This window comes from Ursus maritimus, unplaced genomic scaffold (assembly GCF_017311325.1).
Source record: "Ursus maritimus isolate PB19 unplaced genomic scaffold, ASM1731132v1 scaffold_6, whole genome shotgun sequence".
NCBI classification, from domain to species: domain Eukaryota; kingdom Metazoa; phylum Chordata; class Mammalia; order Carnivora; family Ursidae; genus Ursus; species Ursus maritimus.
The window spans coordinates 3,696,950-3,719,661 of NW_024426774.1; the positions used below are offsets into that span (position 1 = coordinate 3,696,950).

The window sequence follows — 22,712 nt, forward strand, 5'->3', positions numbered from 1 at the left end:
AACAGCGAGGGGCAGTCTCCGCTGTCCGTGGAAGCCGGTGCGAAGAACCAGCATGGGTTTGGTCCCTGATGTTGCTTCCTTTGGTTGTTCAAAGGGCCCAGATCCTCGGCCTCTGTTTGGAGGCATGGGTAGAGGGTGGTCCCAGCCCCAGGAGTTTGGATTCTGATCGGTCCTGCAGACCAGATTGAGGAAGAAAGCTTTTCACCTGGAAACACGAAGGTAGCCCTGCCCCTGGGATTGGTCCCCGTGAGAGTGGCATCTGCCTGGGAGACAGCAGGTTTCCGGGCCGGGGTGCTGCGTGTGCACCTCCTCTCTCTCATCCTGCCTCCCACCTGGGCACCTGCGTCTGTCTGAGCCCAGGCCCTCCCTGCTGCCCCGCGTGGACTTGAACTCTGGCTTCCCCAACGTGGTCTGCCTCGGGAGCACTCGCAGCCCAGTGCCAGACTCTCGGACCCCTGCCCCCCACACTGTGGAGGCGGGGAATGGGGTCCTTTCTGGTTCTTCCTCCGGAGTGGAAAAGAGCAGGATGTGTTTTCCTGCAAACCAGCTCACCTGTGTGCAGGGGATGCCTCAGTGGATTCTCCTCACCCACAGTGATGGGAGCAGGGACCCAGAGCCTGAGATGGGCTCCTGGGAAGGCTGCCAGGAGGAGGCAGACACAACATTGCGGGGAGAGTTGACTTGTCTCTAGAGTCGCACCCTCATATCTTGCAGATGGCACCACGGCCCTGGCTGTCTCCCAAATTGGAGATGACCGAAGCCCCACATCCTGCCGCTGACCCCGTCCTGGATATGTCTGTCTCACGACACCTCTGCCTGCCCCTCTCGTTCTGCTCCCACTCCCGGGTTCAGGCCTTCATCGGATATTGTATAGGGATCCCCTGCTCAATGAAAGATGTACATTAGTACTTTTCTTGTTAACTGAAAGAAATCAGAAGAGCAGAGCGAGAGTGGCCCCACCAAGTGCCTTCCCCAGGACCCACACTCGGCGTCTCAGCGTCCAGCCTCCAGAGCTTGGAACTGTGTCTGTGAGCATCTGTGATTTATCTTGATTTATTTTGTGCATCTGTTTGCAAGATGTGTTCTAAGGTATCAGAAAAGCCTAAGAGAGGTGATTTTTGGGGTCTGGGAACCCTCAACAATTTTTCCTTATCAATTAATGGTAATCGCTTCTTTGCTTTATGCCATTTTGGCTTATGAACGTTTTCATAGGAGCGCTCTACTTTTGGATAGCAGGGCAAAGCTGTATCTCCACTGTGTTTTGTGTATTGTACGCTGGTCTTACATAGTCTACTCCCGTGTATCGTAGGTTCATGGCATGTTGTATATCCATGGTACGCTGTGCACTGAGCTGCCTCGCCTGCTGGTCGCTCCTCCAGGTCCTTAAGCTCCTCCATGTGTCGACTGTCTCACACCCCAGGCTCACCAGGGATGCTTTCTCTGCCAGGAGCTGCTGCAGGTCCTTTCTGGAAATGGGGACTAGCGATTACACAGCACGTGGTGGTCACAGAGTGCCTTGGTGGACGCAAGCCCATTCTCCTGACCGTTGTCCGAGGGAAGTCTGGTTCGTGTCCAAAGTGGCCTGACTGCGTGGAACAACTGGAACAGGGTCCCACAGCTCCGGTGAGGCGGGCTGGGGTCTGACCCACTCTTCCGCGGCCAGAGCCAAGGGAGCGCATGCCCTTGGGAGTCACTGATAGGTCTGCGTTCTTGCCCCTGACTAGGGAATCAGATTTGTCTCTGTGCCCCTCACTGCTCTGCTAATTGTGCTTGGTCTTCATGGGCCTGTGGTCGGCTATGGGGACTTTGCTCTGACCTTGATTCGCCGTGTGGTTTATCTCAGTTGATTCTCGCTTTGGCTCTGCTGTTCTCAGGCTGGGGCATCCTTGATGGTCCTCTCCAGGCCTTGGCAACCTGCCAACGTGCTAGGGCACAGGGGCCATTTCTCTGACCCCCTGTCCTGCTGTGCAGTGACCTCCCACTTGGAGATGGACGCCCCAACCCCTCCACCTGCGCCTCCCTTCAACACATCACACGCACAACAGTTGTCAAGCGCACATCACACACTCTTCATGCACGCGATTGTTCATAGTGTCCCGCACACATGCTTACACACGCGCCGCACACGCGCTCACATGTGGCCACACACCATGTGATGCACCAGGGCTCGCGTGCACATGGTCCACACTTTCACACACGCTCTCTTACCTTCTGGTCGCAAATTGGCCCAGGACGCAAGGGGTCCCCCCGTCTGCTCCAAGGGCAGCCTCTGCAACCCGGGTCCAGAGTCAGCCCCGCTGTGCCCTCTTCTCCGTGGCCCAGGGGTTCCAAGTGCCAGCTGTGTCTCAAGTAGCCAGACAATTTCCCTAGGAGACTGATAACCGCGTGCCAAGACATCCGTGTCTTCTGGGTGAGGGAGAGAAGGAGAGAAGGAGGGAGGAGCGCGGGCAGCACTTGGGCGATGCTGATGGCAGGGCCTGAGGTTCCCGTGAGCAAATTTAACACTTAGGCTCGTAGTTGGGCGAATGTCCCCCACCCCCGCATGCCTCCTCTGGTTAATCAGAAGCGTTTAATTTCCTTTTCCTTATCGAATATTGCAATTTCTAGACACATGAGTGCATGTAGTTTGACCAGGGTGTTAGTGTGTGTCCATCTCGGAGTGTGTGTCTCTGGGTGAGGTGTATGTGTCTGCCTGTGTGCATTTGTCTGTGTGTGTGTTTGGCCTTGTGCCAGCATTATTTGGGAGATTCTAGGGTGTAGGACGCCTAATGGAAAAGTTCCTGGGGAACACTGTGGAATACCTCTGAGTTCTGGAGTCGTGGTGTGAAAGGTTTACCCCTTTCTTGAGACTCATACTTCACAGTTCTGACTTGGTCTGTGATGATCTAGAATTGGCCATGGGCCCTAGAATGTGGTTGAGGGCGACTGTCCTATCCCTCTCTGTCCCCCTCCCCATCCCTCCTCTCCCCCCACTGTGAGGAGTCTGGGGGCTGCAGTGGGAGCTCCTGCTGAGCTAGGGGGTGAGTCATGCTGAAGACTTGGCCTGGAGAGGAGACAAAGGGCCAGTCCCCAGGGAGGAGGCTGGAGCGGGTCTGCAAGTGGGGCATGGAGCCAGGCATCTGGGCTGCAGTCCCCTGCACAGGGACTGTTCAAGGAGCCAGGAGCATGAGGGGGGTCTCTGCGCAGCCCTGGGGCGGAGTGGGGAGGAGTGGGAAGCGGGTCAGTGGGTGTCGGGCGGCATCCTCACTGCCAGACTGCTGTCCGCACCACAGCAGAGGGCCGGACAGAGCCTCTCCCGGGGAAAATCCAGCCCAGGAGCAGGCGCAGGGAGAGGCTGCAGAGTCAGCTTGGCCTTCCCAACCTGGGCTATGTGCTGCTGCTCCCTACAGCGTGCTGGAGAAAAGGGCACTTGGAAACCGCTTGTCCTGGAAAGGATGAGAATTAGCCTCGAGTCCTCTCGAATTGGCTTGCTGGCCGAATGACTCATCCAGAGCAGATATGGGTGAGGAGAGAAGGGACGCGTGCAAGGGGAAGTTTCTGATGTTGGGGGTGAGCTTTCCTCAAACAGGACCACGCTTACCAACCCAAGTTTGTAACCCGGTGGGGGCACGTATGGCAGAGTGTCTTGGAAGGCAGAGTGCTGACCATGTTGTAAGGGACTCTGGTGACCAGTTCTAGAGCTGGTGGTGGTGTTGCCTGGAGTGTGACAAGTGAGCACAGCAGGGACTCATTCTTAGGCCCCGGGCTGTCTGATGACAGCTGATGGCTCCATGACTCACACCCTTTATGCTTTCTGCTCATTTTCATATTAGTACCTACATGTCCTTCCAAGGCAAACACATTTGTTATGAAGAGAAAAAACAAACCACTTGTTATTTACTATTTAATGTTCTTTCTCGTATGTGAAAACTCAGGTGCATATGGACAAGAATCATTTGAATAAAGAGAAACATTAATTTTTATTAAGGAATGGGCTGCAGGGCAACTTTAGTCTTGGATGCTCATTGTATTCTTTTATTGTATTGTTTTTTCAATAAGATAACATCATGAAAAATAAAGATTTATTTTTATGGTGTGTTTTTTCAAGGGTTTTCATTGGACAGAGAAAGAGTTTTCATCAGGTACAGTTATTCAGAAAGGGAGAAGACCACATTATAGCTTGGACTATAAATGACATCTTTTGAAACCTTAAAAAGGGGAAAAAGCCATCGCAAAATGTCTTACTTTGGCGGGTAGATCTACTTTTGGCCCATCTCTGACCCTTGTTTGCAGGACAGCGTCTTCTTGCTGTGAACAAACATGGCCTCCGAGTCCTGACACTTCCGAGCTCCTGGCTCAGCTGAGGTGTTCTTCTGTGAGGAAAAGGCGTTAAGGGCGCTTTGGAAAGAGCCGTGGGGCTCTCTGACCTGCTGCAGAGGAGGGGCTGGCCCAGCTTGGCACCCCACTCCATCTGGCCTTGTCCAAGGACCCAGCCCACTTGGGAGCCGCCCGGTGAGTGCAGCCTACCAGACGCGTGTCCTCGGAGCTGGCAGGACACAGAAGCGTGGACACATTCTGCGCATGGCAGGAACCTGTCCCTAAAGTCATAGCCACATCGTTATTTATTGAGAAGGAAAGGGAAATTTATTATCTTCTCCAAGTACCTGGTATGGCCATTTTTGGTCAAGTGTGCCATGACCTGGGGTCAAGCTTTCCCTGGGGTGGGGTGGGAGGGCAGGTGGAAGTGGGCATTGAGGAGGAAAGGAGAAAGACATTGAGACTGCTCTCTTTTTTCAAGGTGATGCATTGATCAGGATTTACCGTGGACAAGAACCAGTGCTTGAACGGATAGGAGTGAACTTTACTGAGGGATGGACGTGTGTGTGTTGGTGTTTGCACATGTGTATGAGACACACAGCCTATGGCTTCCTCTTCTAAGGACTTTTAATCTACTTTTAGAATGGGGGCAGCCACTGATGGCTCAAAGAAGAGATAAAAAAACAAGGAGGTTTATTAGTTTGCTAGCACTGCCTTAACGGCATACTATGGGCTGGGGGCTTAGACACGGAAATGTATTGTCTCACACTTGTGGGGGCTGGAAGTCCATGATCAAGGTGTCACCAGGGTTGGTCTCTCCTGCGGCCTCTCTCCTTGTCTTGTGGATGGCCACCTTCTCTCTGTGTCCTCACGTGGTCTGTGCGAATCTGTGTCCTAATTTCCTCTTACTGTAAGGACACCAGTCGTATTGGATTAGGGCCCGCTCTGATGACCTCATTTTACCTAAATTACCTCTTGAAAGGTTCTCTCTCCAAATATAGTCACATTCTGAGGGAGTGGGGGTTAGGAGTTTGGGAGGGACACAGTTGTTTTAAACCTCTAACATAGACTAATGGACACAGAGCATCTAGCAGAGATGAGATGTCAATGGGTGTTGTTTCCATTGTTCTCCACTCTGTGCCTTCTGCAGCATCTTGGGATAAATTCTCAGTGTGGGGCAAGACTCGATGGACCACAGGCCCTGCAGTGGTTTGGGATTTCCTTCCTCTGGCCTTCCAATAATTCTCATAGAATTCTCATAGAATTTTTGCTTTTTTCCTCCTTCAGCAGGGCCTGGGAGATGGACCATCATGGATTTTTACTGGGCCTTTAGAGCCCTGTGCATATTTCGGACACCTGCACAAGGTGAGGAGGACCAGTGATCATCAGGAGGGCTGTGGAAGGGAAGCTGAGTGGCTGCCGTAGGCTGAAGTCATTCAGAGGCAAAGCCCAGAAGAGAACGCAGGTCTCTTATCACAGCTCCCGAATCCAGCAGTGCCTGTCCCTTCTGAGAACCATCAATCCCACCTTGCCGGCACCTGATAAGCAGGGAGGCCACTCAGGCATGTGGATGAAGAGAGGCTGTCGCTCAGGATTCAGCCAAGAGCCCTCTTCTCCAGGCTCTGTTCCTGTTACATTCTGCTCCCCACCGGACCCCTTCCATTGACTCTCGGCATCTAATGACGGTCTTTTTTGTATGTGTCTGTCTGTCTGATAACTGGTTATCTGTCTGCCTCAGGGCCTCCACGATGGCAAATTTGCGCATTGCAGCACTCGCCCAGCTGAGTGTGACAGCCCCAGACTTGGTACATATTGTCTATCAGACTGTAACACCCCGAATGCAGGAAAAGAGCTGGGATTCAGCTTTCTGTGGGTGATTCCTAGCATGTTGCTAGGCATAAAGAAAGCTTTCTACATGCTTGTTGAATATGTGAATGAATGAATTCCAGCATGGGATTGTGGATGTGGATGAAACCTAATGCTCCTTTCTTCCGACAAGTGCAGGGATCTCTGCAATGTCCCTGACTGCCTCTTCTTGAATACGGTCAGGGATGAGGCACCCACACACCGAGTAACAATTTCCTTACCGGGAAAAATGGGCACTTAGAAACAATTTCTTTTTTTAAAGATTTATTTACCCATTGAGAGAGAGAGTAAGACCAAGGGGGAAAGGCAGAGGGAGAAGAGAATCTTAAGCAGACTCTGAGCTGAGCGTGGAGCCCAATGCAGGGCTCGATCCCATGACCCCGGGACCACGACCCCAGCAGAAACCAAGAGTCGGATGCCCAACCCTCTGCACCACCACCCAGGCGCCCCTTTAAACAATTTTTTAATAGCTGATGAACTCTGGCTCCTTTTCTTCTATCCCGTGCTCTTAGTTCTGGGCAGGACTTTGGAGGTCTCTCATCCAGGGTTTTATAAAAGGAAGAAAGAAAGTGCCTTCCAAGGTGGGGCAGTGGGGTGGAGTTGTCAGAGATCTTTGGAAAACCCAAAGCACTATTACATATTTTGAAATTTGGAAAACGAGAGAAAACCCTATTATTTTAATGTAAAAACTATTAACAATAAAGGGATGAGAAACTATGAGGGGAGGAATGAGGTGGGGGGAGGAGGTGGTGATCAGGCATGAGGTGGAAACAGATTTCTCAAAGTTTACCTGGTTATATTGTTTTGAGTTTCCAACCACATGAATGTTATTATCCAGGTGGAATGAAGATTACAATGTGAAAAGGACAAGCAGGACAAACAAAACAAAAGAAGACAAATCCTATACTGTTGGGAGGAGAAGACACAATGATTCCGAAGGCCTCCCCACCCAATGTCTTCTGCTCGCCAAAACGGGGTGCCTATGATGAAGGGTAGCGGACACTTGCGTAACTGGCCCCTCTCTCTTGGGGAAGGACGGGAAGCCCAGAGAGGTGGTGTTTCGTCCAGTTACCAGACAACTCGATGCCATTTCTTCTCTTTTCAGATGTCCCGTGTGCAGAGGGGTTTAGTAGAAAACGTTTTGGCCTGAAAATGAAGGTGGGGTTGTTTGTGGACCCCTCCGTTCGAGTTCTCGTGAGTTATTAGCTTGGAGCGGACATCAGGATAGGTGTCTGCTTCTCGGCTATGGAGAGAAACAGTGGAAAGTTGCACTTCTCCACTTCTGTCAACCTAGTCGTACTTCACCAAATGAACAGCCAGTAACTTGGGAATATGTGAAAAGATGCTCCTCTTCACTCATTTATGTTGGCCAGGACGAGCCAGTTTGGCCATCCATCTGCAGGACTGACAAGAGTGTGAAGAAATAGGGTTCTCAAACACTCGTGGTCGTGGTCCCCAGACTTGTGTAAATTGGTCCAGATTTAATTTTCTTTGGTGGCGATTTTACGTTCAATATCCATATCATAAGTGAGTATATTTTGAGGCTTCCATTTCTAATTCTGGAGATTTATCCTGCAAATAGACTCTGGCAATGCGAGCAAAGGCGGGTGAGCAAGGTTGTTCACTTACAGCAAGACTCGTAATGTGATAAACTAGAAGCTTGGTAGGTAAATTACGATACATCATATAACGGAATATTATACTGCCCTCAAAATGAGTAAGGCACATTTTGTGTGGAAAATAGGACACGGGGGGGGGGTGTGCCTGGGTAGCACAGCGGTTAAGCGTCTGCCTTCGGCTCAGGGCGTGATCCTGGTGTTATGGGATCGAGCCCCACATCAGGCTCCTCCGCTATGAGCCTGCTTCTTCCTCTCCCACTCCCCCTGCTTGTGTTCCCTCTCTCGCTGGCTGTCTCTATCTCTGTCGAATAAATAAATAAAATCTTAAAAAAAAAAAAAAGAAAAGAAAATAGGACACGGTACTTGATCTGATTTGAACAAAAAGACAAAAACTTGTGATGATGATATACATTTATTCTTTGCAAAGAGGTATTTATATGTGTTTGTGTAGATGAAAAATTTCTGGGTGGATGTATAGAAGACTATAGACAGTGGTGACATCTGGAGAGTGTGGGGCTCTATGAAATGGGTGGGAAGTTTCCTGGAGATTGTATAACCTGTTGTGGTGACCAAATTTGTTCACTATGGGCACATGCGATTTTCATTTTAAAAAGGCAGCCCCGGGGGCCTGGGTGGCTCAGTCAGTTAAGCACCTGCTTTCGGCTCAGGTCATGATCCCTGAGTCCTTGGGATCGAGCCCTGAGTCAAGCTCCCTGCTCCGTGGGAGTTGGCTTCTCCCTCTCCCTCTACCCCTTCCCCTTGCTTGTGCTCTCTCTCTCTCATGCTCTCTCTCTCAAATAAACAATGAAATCTAAAAAAAAAAAAAAAAAGGCAGCCCCTCCTGCCAACAAAAATCTAAGCCCTCATGGGCCCTTGTGAAAATCAGATTGGCTAACTCAGTTCTCAATTCCATAAACTTTGATACGCGCTGATAATGTTCCAGCCGCTGCCTAATGTATGTAAAAATTGCTTCACAAACTGTTAACCACCGTAAAAACCGAGAGCAAACGATTTATTTCTGATAGTACAGCTAATTAACCAAATATTTATAAGAACCAGCTTCCATTTATAAGAAGGAACCTTCCAGAACATCAAGACTCATTGCAAATAAGCAGTCATGGTTATTTTATTAAGTGCTAGATTTTAACAATACAGAATTACAATGTTCAAAAGTACACACATTACAACGCTGTCCAAATGCTTCCAGAAAGCCAGAAAGCAGCATGAAGAAACTTTAGGAGCTGGGAGAGACGGTACCTGTCACAAGGCCTGTGATGGGAGGGAGGGGGAGGCGAGGGAGAGGGGCTACGGGACCTCCATCTGAAGAGCACAGGACAGGCATCCTTTCTCAGGGGAGCCATCCTACCACTTTCATCCTTTGACTCATCCGTGCTATGACCTCTCGGCGAGCAGATGTTTAAAGATGTTGTAAGTGTTCTGTTATTCCATTAGATAACGTCTCTCTGAGCACCGCCACCTCCGACTGCAGTCCTGGGGTAGCGACGCCTGACATCTCCCCGAGCACTCCCCGTGTACCGATGCTATTAGGCAAGTCTCTTTAGCTTAGATTTGTACGGGAGCCAACTGGCCTGACAGCTTTATGTGAGAGCCTCTTGTTGGGTTGTATGAAATGGGCTATAGCGTGTGTCCTCCTGACCCTACGAGGCTGTGACCGGTGCATATCTCAACCTCATCCCCAGAGCAGTGTGATCAACAGATCAATGAGCCAGCTCTCCCATGACTATTCCAAGAAGGTAGGAGAGGATGTGACTTCTTAGAGTCCAAAAGGCACTGCACTCCCCTTTGGGATTTTGCACCGCTGTCCTTCCTCCCCTTCCCTGCAGGAAGCAGTATACGTGGCCCAGATGCAGGAGGGCTACTGAGATCCATCTCACCAGGCAGTGCTCACTGTAGGGAGACAGGCCTGGAGCTGCGAGGCCTGGGCTCAAGCCCCAGCTCTGATGCTTAGTGCTACTAATACCCCGCGTGGTCCATGCGGCCTCTCCGTGCCTTAGTTTTCCATCTGTGAAAGGGGAATAACAATGAGATGGTCCAGTGGCTAGGACAGGCAGAGGGCTCGCACCTGCACCCCCCACACGTGACGTGGTTGTTAAATAAATGGAAGGGGACCAGACTTGGGGAGAGAGGATAAGGAGGGCCTGGAGGCTAGTGGGAGGCCTGGCTACCTTTCTGCCTCTCTCCTTCTCGAGTCTTATTTTGGGTTGCAAGTTCTTTCTGGCTGAACTGTTTTGGAGGCTTTTGACCTGAGGGCCTGTGGGACTCCGTGGGGACTCTGAGAGAGCCAGGGGGGTCAGTGTGGACCCAGAGCAGAGGACGGTGGGGCTTGCTCAAGGCCAGAGGCTCTGAGGGGAGGGGCACAAGGCCACTGGCAGGTGCACCTGGCTTCTGACGGGGCTCTGCCATTGACTAGCTGCCTCGCTGGGTTCTGGTTTCCAAATCTGTAAAATGTGGATGACCTTACACCAAGTCGGTTCAGGGATTAGAGAGATTAGGCATTTAGTGCAGTGTGCCAAACTGGTATTTATCACTGGTCATACTACTGGAACTGGGAGAGATGGGCGGAGCTCAGGATGAAAGCCTGGCTTAGGGGAGGGAACCAGAGGGCCAGAGGCCTTCCCGGATTGTACCTGAGCCCTGCAGCACCCAGGCTTGCTGGCGAGCCCTGCCACAGTTCCGTGGCCCCCAGAGTCAGGGCCTGCGATGCAGCGCTGGCCGCTTTGGGGCCATTTGTCACTGCAGTCCAGGCAGGGTCTGTTGGAGGACACCTTGAGTGACACAGTGAGCTGGGACCCAGGGGACATGGTGGCTCTCGGAGTACAGGGGGCTTGTGCCGTGGAGCTGCCGCTGGGTACATCCCGCTTGGCATCCTTCCAACAGGCAGAGTTTTTAGGGGAAAGCCAGGTTCCCCAGCCCCCACAGGGGGGAGGGGCCCACCCCCCCAGGAAGGCCTGTGGGGGAGGGGAAGCAGAAGTTGGACAGCTCACTTCCTCCCCTCCCTGGTGCGCACTCAGCACGCTGTACTCCTTTGGGTCTTGACTGGGTTCAGCCCAGAGTAAAGACGACAGCCCCAGAGGGTGAAATGTGCCCTTCCAGCTGGGCTGGGTGGATGTCTGGGGTTGTCTGCGGTTCGCACCTGGGCCCCCAGCCCTGGGAGGAGACAGTGCTTCGGGTGCCTTGGGGTGGCCAGGGAGAGGAGGGAACTTGGGACTCAAGTACATTCCCCCTTTGGAATCCTGCGATTCACACAGCATGTTCTAAGCCCACTGTCTGCTCTCAAATCTATCTCATTGCTCTCACTTTAAAGCAAATTTGGGTAAACATGACAAATTTTTGATCTTCCAAATTCCCCAAATTTGGGGTGGGTTTAAGATTTGTAGCATGCTGTCTTGACCTCTTCTATGACCTGTCTTGGTTTGAAATGAGCTATTTGAGCTCGAGAGAGGTGACCTGACCTGGGACCACCCTCGCTGCCCTTGTGGGGTCCAGCCCCTGGCTGGCATCACCCACTACTCTCTGTCTGGAAGTGACTGGCTGCTCCCCCTGCTCCCACCGTGCCCAGGTCTGTCTCCACCCTCTTCCCACCCCCCATGCTGCAGCCCCCTCTCTACCTTGACTCTGCAGACCCTCATTTCCTAAGCTTGTTCTGAGTAAACTAACCAGAAGCCCCTCTGGCTTTGTACCCATTGCTCTGTCTTCTGACTCTGGGCCTGAATCCTGCCTCCTGGACCCCTGGCACGTGATCTCTGTGGCTTGCTCAGATCTTCCCCAGACTCCCCAGGGGGCAAATGTGAGTTCAACTTCAGGAAGAAGCAGGCAAAGCCGAGCCTGACACGCATATGGAGGATGAGCCATTTCTCCCAGGCTCGCCTCTGGTCCCCCGCCTCTGAGAGCTGTCAGCCCCTTTCTTGGAGCCCAGCATCGTCTCCTGCTCTGCCGGCAGCTGAGGGCCGGGCTCCCATTGTGAGCCCAGAGCTGTGCTGAAGAAGGAGTGTGGGAATACCTTATGATCTCACTCATATGTGGAACTTAAGAAACAAAACAAACAAGCAAAGGGAAAAAAGGGAGAGAGACAAACCAAGAAACGGACTCTTAATTACAGAGAACAATCTGATGCTTACCAGAGGGGAGGTGGGTGGAGGTTTGGCTTAAACAGGTGATGGGGATGAAGGAGGGTACTTGTTGTGATGAGCACTGGGTGATGTATGCAAGTGTTGAATCACTATATTGTACACCTGAAACTAATATAACACTGTAGAAAGATAAAAATAGTTATGCTTACAAAAAAATCTAATTCCTCCCCCCCCATACACACACACACACACAAAGAAAAACAGAGGGAAAAAAGAGAAGGGGTGTGGGAACAGACATCTTGAGGAGAAGCTTCTAGAAGTGTCCAGTGCTCTCTGGGGGACCAAGTTCTACAGTCAGTAGCCAGGAATGTAATTGCTTACAGGGCACCTGATTCAACACAGTGACCTTTCCTTCTGTTTCTGAGCAGGATGACTTCTCAAATGTCAACATCTTCAATTGTCACCTAACACCGTGCATGTCAGGTGACTTACAGCCAACTTAGAAGTGGAAATTTCAGACATTTCTGTGTGGTTTGTATAATATTAAAAAAGGATCCTAAAACAAAGTGCAAAAGGCCCCAGAAAACCCAAACTTTCACAGATCCCCAAACCCAGTTGTGCTTCTCCTTCCTTGGGAAAGTGTTGGAGTTTCAAGCTCTTGCTACTGAGGTGTGGCTGTCGGGCACGTTCCAGGTGCTGGCTGTGGCGGGAGTTCATGGCAGCAGTGAGCGGGTCATTCTGGTTCCAAGTGCACCAGGAGGTGGCAGCTTGTATCAGTCAGGGTCCTCTGGAGAAACAGGACCAATAGCCAATAGAAGTGTATGTATGTATATATATATATCATCAATTTTCTTACCCATAGGGGCGCCTGGGTGGTGCAGTCGTTAAGCGTCTGCCATTGGCTCAGGGCGTGATCCCGGCGTTCTGGGATTGAGCCTCATGTCAGGCTCTTCCTCTGGGAGCCTGCTTCTTCCTCTCCCACTCTCCCTGCTTGTGTTCCCTCTCTCGCTGGCTGTCTCTCTCTGTCAAATAAATAAATAAATAAAATCTTAAAAAAATTTTTTTTCTTACCCATTAAGTCAATAAAAATACTTTTTGATTTGTAGGGTGCTTGTAAAGATTAAATTAAATTATGGATGATGTACCTATAACATGCTAGCCAACACTGGCTGAGTGTTCACCAGCAGCGCCGGGACTGTTCTCAGTACTGTACAGACTCATTTAATCCCCTCCGACAACCTGTCAGGTAATACTACTATCCTCGTTTATTTTTATTTTTCAGTTTTATTGATATATAATTCGCATCCTATAATTCATTGCTTCTTGGTATATGACATTATTATTAACTTTGTAAAATTGTGATAAAACATACATAAAATGTCCATTTAACCCATTTTAAGCATACAATTCAACTCCGTTAATTACATTCAGTGTTGTGCGGCCGCCACCACTCTTTCCCAACCTTTTCATCTCCCCCCAAACAGAAACTGTGTAACTGTTAAGCAGGTTATCCCCATTTCATAGATGGGAAAACCAAGGCACAGAACGGTAAGGAAACTCGTGGGAAGTTACACAACAAACACGTGGTGGAGCCAGGGTTTGATGTAGGTAATTTGGGTCCAGAGCATGCGTTGTCTCCACCCTGCCCTGGGTATCCAATAGCGGCTAATGTGTGCTGAGAGCCCATAGGAGCTCTTGCTTTTCTTCAGTCCTTACAGGAGGTCTGCGAGACAGTGATTACTGCCCCTATTCTACAGCTGAAGAAACTGAGGCGGGGGAATTTGCCTAAGTACAACCGGCGGGTATGGCAGGCACAATTGGAACGTGGGTCTCCCTGACCTGGAGGCTCACTCTCTTCCCACTTTGCGGCACACCCGTTCACAGCGTCTCATGCCTTTCGTGCTGCTCTGCCTAGCACCCAGCGCACATTAGCAGCACCAGGAATAATGAAAGGCTTCATCTAAAAAAGTCTTGAGCAATGAAACGGACTTAAAAAGAGGTGATTTTGACAGTTCCAGGAGACGCTGCGAGGCTGGCATCGAAGGTGCACGGAGGAGGCGGGACCGCGGGGCGAGGCGTCCCAGACCGGCTGGGAAGGTTGATAGGCAAGAACAGCCGGGCGGGGCTGCGCAGGGTGCGTGCGGTGGGCGGGGCCTCTCGGAGCTCCGCCCCGGGGCCGCCCTGGGGCTGCAACCTCCTCCCTGGAGCGGCGGTTTTCCGCGCCGCCGCGGAACCTGTCGGTGCGCCCGCGCTGGAGACGAGACGACCTGTTTTTCTGACCCAGCGGGAAATGCTGGCGCAGGTGGTCTAGAATGCGTGTTCTTCTTTTCCTCTGATGTCTGGAAGGGGAATTCAGCAACAAGGACTCCTGTCTGGAGCTCTGACCTCAACTTCCTCAATCCAGGCTCGAGAGAGGCGCACGTAGCTGAGCCCCGGGTCCCGCGGGCTGCGCGCACTCTCTCCCTTTCCCTGCTCTGCACCCTGGCCAGAGTGGACGCGCCTCTGTGTCCGCGCATGTCCCCGTCCCGACCTGGGCTGGCCATCACCCTGCACTGGGTCGGATAATCACAAGTCTCTCTCCCCTCTGAGACCGCTTCTGTTTTAAGATTACGCATCGCGAGGCATTCAGTAAGTGTTATGGAATGAATGCGAGTGTGTGATGCCCCCCTGAGTCCCCCAGCCAGACCGAGCGCCCCCTCCTCTCAGCGCCCCCTCTCCCCATGACCACGACCAGGTGGCAGCCCAACCCTCAGGGTGCTTCTCGGAGGCAGGAGCGGTGCCCCCTCCCGCGGGGGGGGGGGCGAGCTGCTTCTCTTCCCATAGGCCCTGGGCCGCAAGGTGGCCGCATCCCAGGTGTGCTTCCCTATCCTCGGGCATTCCCTTCCCCAAGCTGCGTGAGGCCCCAGGTGGAGGAACAATCAGGAACACAGCTGAGGAGACTCTTTCTACAGATTTGGGCGGGGCTGGGGGGTGGGGTGGGGGAGTCCGGTGTTTGCTCTGAACCCGGAGGCGGCCCTGGCCCCAGCTTCTCCGTGTTTCTGGCCTGGGTAACCTACTCCCTGCCCTTTGAAGGGGAGCAGGTGGCCACTGCTGGAATCTGTGATTGGGACGGTACCCTGTCTCAGGGTTGTGGAAAGCAGCTTCTTTGACTTCTTCAACCTTCCTGGAAAATGGCCTCAATTATCTGTAAGAGGGAAGGAGGATCTGGTTCTCGGAACATTCCTGCTTCTTCTTTGAGCAGATGCCACTCATGAAGGCTGGGGCATCTGTGGTCAGCACTGGCTGAGGCCCGTGGTTAAGTGGTCCCCAGCCAGGGAGCCCAGCCTGGCTCAGCTCCTGTGGGGCTGCTCCTTTCAGCGGCTCTGGGTGGACCTCCCTACTCTCCCGTGCCTGTCCTAGGCCCTCTTGACCCTGCCCCCACTCAGAGCCAGGTCAAGAAGGCCGGTGAGGGCCCTGGGGGCTTCCTGAGGAACTCTGTCAAGTGTAAATGGCATCCCAGGCTGCTCGGTCCCAGGACCCAGCTCCCTTTGGCCCCCAGGTGCTGTCTGACCACCTGCAGCCCCTCTTTCTCTCTTCTGCCACTGTGCCTTTTCTCTGTGTGGCCTCTCTGGCCAAGTCCTGCTGAGCAGGGAAGGACTAAGAGGTGAGGGCAGGAGGAAGCTCGGGCCTTGCCACCTCAGGGCAGTGGCTCTCTGGGCTCTGGGACCACGTGTGACTAAGGAGGCTAAGTGTCAGTGGATTCATTTGGTGTCAGAAAAAGCAGGCGCTCTGGCCCTTTTCCGGAGGTGGTGGGACCCTCTCTCCATCTTTCCCTCTAGCAGTGCCCCTGGTCATGGTGTTCTTTGTGCTTCCCACCAGGGTGTCCTCATTCTAGACAGCTGTCTGGGGGTCTCATGGAACCTTGGGTTGGAAGGTGTCTCAGGGACCCCAGTACACTTCATCCTGAGCCCTTTGTGCGAAAACCGCCCCTGGCAGACGGTATCCACAGAGGGGCTGCTTAGGCACCTGGGCTCTGTCATGGTTCCCCAGCAAGACTCAGGCCCTCGTTTCTGCATCTGGCTGCCCTTAGGCTGCCCTGACATTGTCTGTCACATGGCTGCATGATCCCCACGGGCTGCGTTTGCGTTTTCTGACACCCAGCGCAGTGCACACTACTGGACACTCAGCAAATGGGTGTCCCTTCCTCTGGCTGTGCTTGCCAGCCTGGCTGGGCCCTGGGCCGTGACTGGGCTTCTGTTACTCTGTCTGCTTTAAGGAATACTCCGTCCACCCAGCACCCTCCCTCTGCTTGAAGAGCTGAGTTCCCTGAGTGTCTCTCACAGACTCCTTTCACCTCCTCTCCTGCCCCTCCTGGCTTTCTGATCACAAGGGCTGCCCCAGCTCCTCACGTGTACACAGAGATGCTGCAATTTGCAGAAGAATTCTGGGGCGGGAAGAACCCACCCAGCAGGCAGTCTGCCCCACCACCCCGCTGGCCATTTCCTGGCCTCCCTGGGCCCTTCTCTCCACATGCTCAGCTTTTGGGAACCCCTGCTCTTCCCTGTCAAAGGGGAAGGCCTCACTCACCCCCACCTCAGTGACCCCGGGACAGCCTTGTTCCCCCTGCCTCAGCAGCTCTCCCCACCTCCAGTAGGGTCAGCACATTCTCCTTGGCCTGTTGGGCCCCCAGCTCCGGGCCACATGACCCGCGGCCCTGTCACAGCTATTCGACTCTCTCTTCTGCTGCAACCTGTGACCTTGTTCTCTAAGGCCTTAAGGTTTTTCTCAGTTGCTCCAGAGTTACCTAAAGGGCTGAAGGGTGGTGGGCAGCCCCCACGCCCCGTGGGTCAGGGCATGATCTGGTCACCGAAGGTTCTTCAAGGGAGTGTCATGAAAAATTTCTGATTTTCACATGGTCATAGAACAGAGTGAAACCGTAATTACTTCATACTGTATCCCACTAATCTTGTGAAGTATTATAGTCTGTCTTACGGAAAATATTTGACAGTGCCTCTAGGGGTAAAATTAGAGCGTGCGTTGGGGGGAGGCATGATGGGTGCCTGTTGTCACGGGATGAGCCAAATCGCATGCCTGCCCTTTCCCCCACCGACCCCAGTTCCCCCAACGCGGAGACTCACTGAAAGTCACTACTGTTTGTTCTCGTGCTCGCTTCGGCAGCACATCTACTAAAATTGGAGCAATACAGAGAAGATTCGCATGGCCCCTGCGCAAGGGTGACATGCACATTCATGAAGCATTCCGTACTTACAAAATAATAAAGTCACAACTGTTTTCTTTTAAAGTCTGTTGAGAAGCTGTAGAGTTTGCCTTCCAAGCATGGATGCTCGATTCCGTTTAATTATTCATTCATTAAATAAGTACAGTTTCTTGAGCAGCTGCTCTATGCCAGGCACCCTGCTAGGTGGTCTGCGGGGAGTCAAGTTGTAACAGGACAGAGACACAGACTGCCCTCACCCTCTCTGATGTCAGTTCAAGTCCCAAATCTGCCATTTGCCCTGTGACCTTGGGCAGATCACTGAATCTTTCTGAGTGTCAGTGCTGTTATCTATCAAATGGGGTTGGGAATTCCTGCCTCATTGCCCTTGCCTGGCGTGTAGTAGGTGCTCAATAAATGGCCACTATTCTCCTTCCAGGCTATCGGGTGTCTTTCTTCTCACATGGAAATTGCCTGGGAAGCTACTGAAATGTTGGCTCTGGAGTCAGCTGGCTGTCCTGAGCTTTTGAGTCCCTTGGAAGGATTCCGGGGAGTTGGCTGATAGGCTCCAGGTACGTGCCAGGCCGGGGGCCGTGCGGAGTGACCCCGAGTTGGAGCTGTTGCTATGTCCTGTTCTAATTTCTGTTTCTCTGTGTGCTTTGTAATTGGGCCACTCTTTCAGTCAGCTAGAGCTGTTAATGACCTTGAGAAATGATCCCAGCCCTGAATATAGAATCCTGCTCTTTTGAAGTCACCCACTTTCTCTGTGGGTCTCAACGTGTGTGTGTGTGTTTTCCCTCGTGGGCATGCGTTCCCTTCCGCTTTGATGCCGCCTCTGTAACAACGGGGTTTGGAATTATTAATTCCTACTGCGCACTGAGGTGCCGTTTTATTACACAGAAAGGGGGAAAATATAATTGATGTCTCGAGTAATCATTTTCTGAAGGCTGAGAGCATAACCTTTCATTAATATTTCATTTGCGGCCAGGGTGGGTAACTGGGATAGGTCTAAAAATATTGTTGTCCCCTATGCATGGAGAGATCACGAGCTGAGGGACACGGGACCAGTGTGTGCTCTGCAGTTGTGTGCAATTATTTCTAACATTAAAGATATTTAACCCATTAGCCCATAAGAAAGTGGAGGAGAGGCTTATGGAGACACAGCTCTTTACTGAGTGGGGTAAAGATGCAAATCCCAGGCAGAACCCATCTCAGCCCCTCCACTGGGGGAGCCATGTCACCTGCCCCTGCAATGGATTTGGGGCATGGGGTCTGGGGGCCAGTGGCTCCCTGGTCAAAGCTGAGCTCCCAGGTCATGTGGCCAGACATTCACAGGTCACTGGGTTTAAGGATGCCATGGGAAGTGCTGTGGTCTTTGATGTTCTCTGGAGGGAGGCACTTGAAGTGTTCAAAGCATCTCTGGGGAGAGGGCCAAAGGCTGATTCCCTGACTGGGAACCCGGGAGACTCTGCTCTTGGGGCAGGGAGGCAGGCCCCTGGGGAGGTGGGGAGCAGAGCCTTTGGTGACTAACCACGATGCTAGATTCTGAGCAGCTTCCTTCCCAGTCCTGGGAGGTCCAGCTGGTTGGGGACCCAGGGCTGGCTCCTTGGGGGAGTGACTAAAGGGCCCGCTTTTCATGTCCTTAAACTATTTCACAGATATGAGCTCATCTGACCATGCAAACAGCCCCCTGAGAACTGTGGGAACATGGTGACATCAGCCGTTACCCCACTGGCTGGTCCACTTTATCTCATGGGATCCTCTGACAATCCTCCAGGAAAGAGACGCCCCCTTACTGGGGAGGAAGCTGGGCCTTCCAGCTAAAGTTATTGATTCCTGAGGTCACCTGGCCCTCGGTGAGCTGGGATTAGTCAGAGGCCTGGCTGGGTGCAGGCGACTGTGGATTCTGGCAGGGGTGTGGGCTGCTCAGCGTTTGGTGACCATGGCAGACGGATATGTGAGGCCCACTGCATGTGTGCTCTTGCCCACCAGGCCTCCCTTCCTGTTTGTATCCGCAGGGGTCCTGACTCCTAACCCAGGGCCTGCCCACATGAAGGGGAAGATAGCTAAACTATATAAGCACCATTGGGATTTTTAAGAATATCCCTGCTCAACCCCAGAGTTGCTGTGTTTCTGTATTCTTGGGCTTACTATGTTTTCCTGGAAAAAAAAGTAAATAAAAAACACTGGCCAGTAGGTTTATTGTCATATATCATTAGTGACAAAGGGGGTTGTCTTAGTTATTAATCATCTTGGGATGTCTAGATGGGCTCACATTGGTGCCCAAAGACGTGGTGTTGTCAGGGACTCTTTCTTTGGGAGAAAGGCCACAGGCTGGGTAAGCCCCGAGACTGGGTTGGGGGCCATGTGGGAGGCTGGCCTTAAGGAGCAGCTGTGAGATTCAGTGTTTCTTTTTCTCAGGACCTGGGAAGCAGGGAGAATGATGGCAGGACCGAGGCTGATGGCGGCCCCTCTGTGCCAGGCGCTCTCTGGTGATCTCCTGCGACCTGCTGGCTGGGGGTCCCGTTCTACACACAGGGAAATGGAAGTCCTCAGAGACAAAACAACATTCAGGGACTGGGGGAGTGCACAGAGCAGGATTTGAACCCAGGTCCTGTCCTCGCCAGTCCAGCGGAGAGCCGACCCCGCAGAACAAAGCAGTGGCTCCCGGCCTCTCCTCCCCCCGGACTAGTCCATCTTCCTCCCTTCGCTGTGCTTCTGTGGCTCTGCTCCTGCCAGATTCATACCGGCTAAGAAAACCACTTCTAAAGAGCTTTAAATAAGAACTGCGTTTTGTTTATTTTCCCCTTTACTCATTCCATTTCCAAGACAGTATAAAGTATTGCTTAAAAAAGCTGGAGTTTTCTTCCTTGATCCCATGCCGCAGAAGTGACTGCAGCTGATGACCTGGCGTGCGCAGCACCAGACTTTGTTTCTAGGCAAATAGGAACCTTTAAAGATACAGGTAGATATCTACGCACAGAGGACTTTTTATTTATACAGAACGAGTATATATAAGCCGACGTATTATAGCAACGTTTATAAAAGCCGAAGACTGGAAACACCTGCCATGGAATCACCCGAGTAGGGGTCCAGTTCGATCTATGATATAGCCTTCGATAGAATTAGTGCGTGTCTGTTAGGAAAAGAGCCGAGCACGTACAGCCGTGGAGCTGCTCACAGTATGTCGTTCAGGTAAAAAAGTGAAGGACAAAGCGTATGCATCATGTGGACTCACTTAATTTCCTTGGCAGCTTCACGTGGCTGCACCTCTGGCGTGGGCAGCCCTTGCAGGCACAGCCCAGAGTTCCCTGTGAGGCTTTGACAGCAGCGTCAGTGGCTGGAGATCTCTGGCCTAAGCTGCCTTTGACATCGGGACACCTCCGGAGAGCCATGGCCACCCCAGAGGAAGTTACTTGCTGCCATGTGCAGGGGAAGTCCTGTGGTAAGTGCTCCAGCAGGGGTGGGGGGAGGGGCTGCGGGCCGGGGAGACCGTGATGACCCCAAATTTGAACTGAAGCTGTCCCGGGGGGCAGCGCCTCAGAACTGTTCAAATGATTGTGCAGAGTCACTTCATTTCTACACAGGCAGAAACCCAGGCCCAGAGAGGGAAAGTGATGTGTCTGAGGTCACACAGCAAGGTCATGGTGGGGCCCAGCACGCTTTCCCGGGACCCTCTGCGCGTGACTCTGGAGCCTGTGCGGGGGTGGGGGTGCACTGGGTTGCACCGGCCTTCCCACGTGCCTGTTTTCTTCTCCTTAGCGTCGTCTCAACTTTCCCTTTCCTCTCTCTTCTGCCTGCCACCCCCTCAGTTTGGTCTTCACACCCCCCGTCAGCGCTGAGGAACTTGGGGCAACTTGGTGAAAACCCCGCGTGAGGATCTGGTTTGATGCATTCTCCTTGGAACCCTTGGATGTCCCTGGTGTGTGTGTGTGGTATAGGCGTGTATGTAGCGTGTGGCATGTGGTGTGTGCATGTGTGTGAGTGTGCACATGAATGTGTGCACGTATGGTACGGGTGGTGCATGCCTGTGTGTGGTGTGTGCGTGCGTGTGCATGCGTGGTGCTGCACATGTATGTGTGCACGTATGGTACGGGTGGTGCATGTGTGTGTGTGTGGTACATGCATGTGTATGTGTGTGTGCTATGAGCATTTGGGTGAGTGGGCACGTGTACGTGTGCACACGTGTGCTGTGTGTTAGAGGAGATAAAGGGTGACTCCTAGCCATCGGAGTGTTGGAACTGACCCAGGAGCAGGGGCAGCCCAGGCTGCCGTGTCCCCCTTTCTGCAGGCTGCCAGCGGGAGACGTGTCTCCCCAGAGCCAGTCCCTCCCAGCAGAGCCTGGGACTCTGGGTTAAGAGAGGCAAGCTCTCAGAAATAGTAAACCACTGTTTTCTTGCCGGCTGTTTGCCCTTATTAATTCAGGTAGCAATTACCCGTTCTGAATATTTGGCAACTAATTAGGTTTTCCTGTGGAGAAGGCAGAATGAGGAATGTTTTGCTCTGACCCAATCCACTTTCTGGGTTTCCCTAGGAGGGGGTTCGGGGGCCCGAAGGAGGGAAGAGGCAGAGGGTGAGAGAAACCTGCCCAGCGCCTGGGACGCCCCTTTAGCGGTCAGGTCTTCGCTGCGAGTCTATAGCATGATAAAAATAACCCACCCGATTTTGGTTTTGTTCTTGCTTTCATGTTGCCTGGCCCGTTTCCCCTGTGGGTGCTGCTCCTGGCAGTTTGCCTGATGGTGTAGTGCTGGTGTCAGAGCGAAAGTTCTAGGCTGCTTGCTGAGCCGGGGTCCCCCCCTTTGGAAGTTGTACCCTCTGAATCCACCAGGTGACCAGGGACCCTAGTACAGGGACAGTGTGCTGGCGAAAGGACAGACACAGTCTTGAGGGGCTGGGAGGCCAAGGGGTGCACAGTTCGGGGGGACAGGTTGGAAGAGACAGCCAGGTGTCCTGTCTGCCTGACCTCAGCTGTGAGTTGACTTGGAGATGGTTTCTTAACCTCGAAGCCCCTTAGTCAACATCTGGCCTTGATTCGCCTTTTTAGTGCGCGGACTTTTTGTTCCTGGGGGACTAGTTGTCAGGGCCATTACTGTTCATAGAGGCGCCTCTCAGGATGGGTTCCAGGAGGCAGGACGGTTTGTAACTCAAATCTGAGCAGCCTCCTGAAATTGGAACACCCGACGGGCATGAGTCTATTGTGGGGAAGTGGTAAGTAGGTAAGTCAAACGAATATTGCTCTGCCTTCTCTGGGGCCTGGGGAGCAGGGGGGCTCAGACCGTGGGGAGCTGGACAGATCTGGGCACTGCAGCCCAGCTTACCAGAATGGGGCAGTGGGGGGCTTCCTCCGAACCCCTCATGTGCCTGCTGCCTGCAGGGACACACAGCTCCGTGAGATCCTGGCTGTCTGTCCAGCACTGCCGCGGTCTGTGTCCCTTCAGGGCACTCTCCACCCGCCTCTTGTTTCAAATGAAAATTTCTGACCGGATTTGGAAGGCCTCCCGGCCACCTTCTTCCTGGAGCAGTGTGGTGGGGCCTGGTCTTGGCTCAGCCTGCCGCAGGACTTCCTTGTCCTCTGTGGCCACCTCGGGCGGGCATCAGCACTTACAGACCGGTGCCCGCTGGCCAGCCGTGCCGCCCCCCCCCCCC

At 52.7% G+C, this 22,712-nt stretch overlaps 1 long non-coding RNA gene and 1 other non-coding gene across 3 annotated transcripts in view; both read left to right on the forward strand.

Annotated features, from left to right (window-relative positions):
* The first annotated feature begins 14,019 nt into the window (after window positions 1–14,019).
* LOC103656952 overlaps window positions 14,020–22,712 on the forward strand; it is a 26,160-nt gene continuing 17,467 nt past the window's right edge. The window contains exons 1-3 of one of the 2 annotated variants that reach the window (XR_566752.2): window positions 14,020–14,500; window positions 17,506–17,638; window positions 19,488–20,511. This is a non-coding gene — a long non-coding RNA (uncharacterized LOC103656952). The remainder of the gene's footprint in view (window positions 14,501–17,505; window positions 17,639–19,487; window positions 20,512–22,712) is intronic. The other variant, XR_566741.2, reaches the window with a different exon arrangement.
* LOC121101121 lies at window positions 17,014–17,120 on the forward strand. Its single transcript, XR_005833067.1, has one exon. It is a non-coding gene; the product is annotated as a U6 spliceosomal RNA (small nuclear RNA).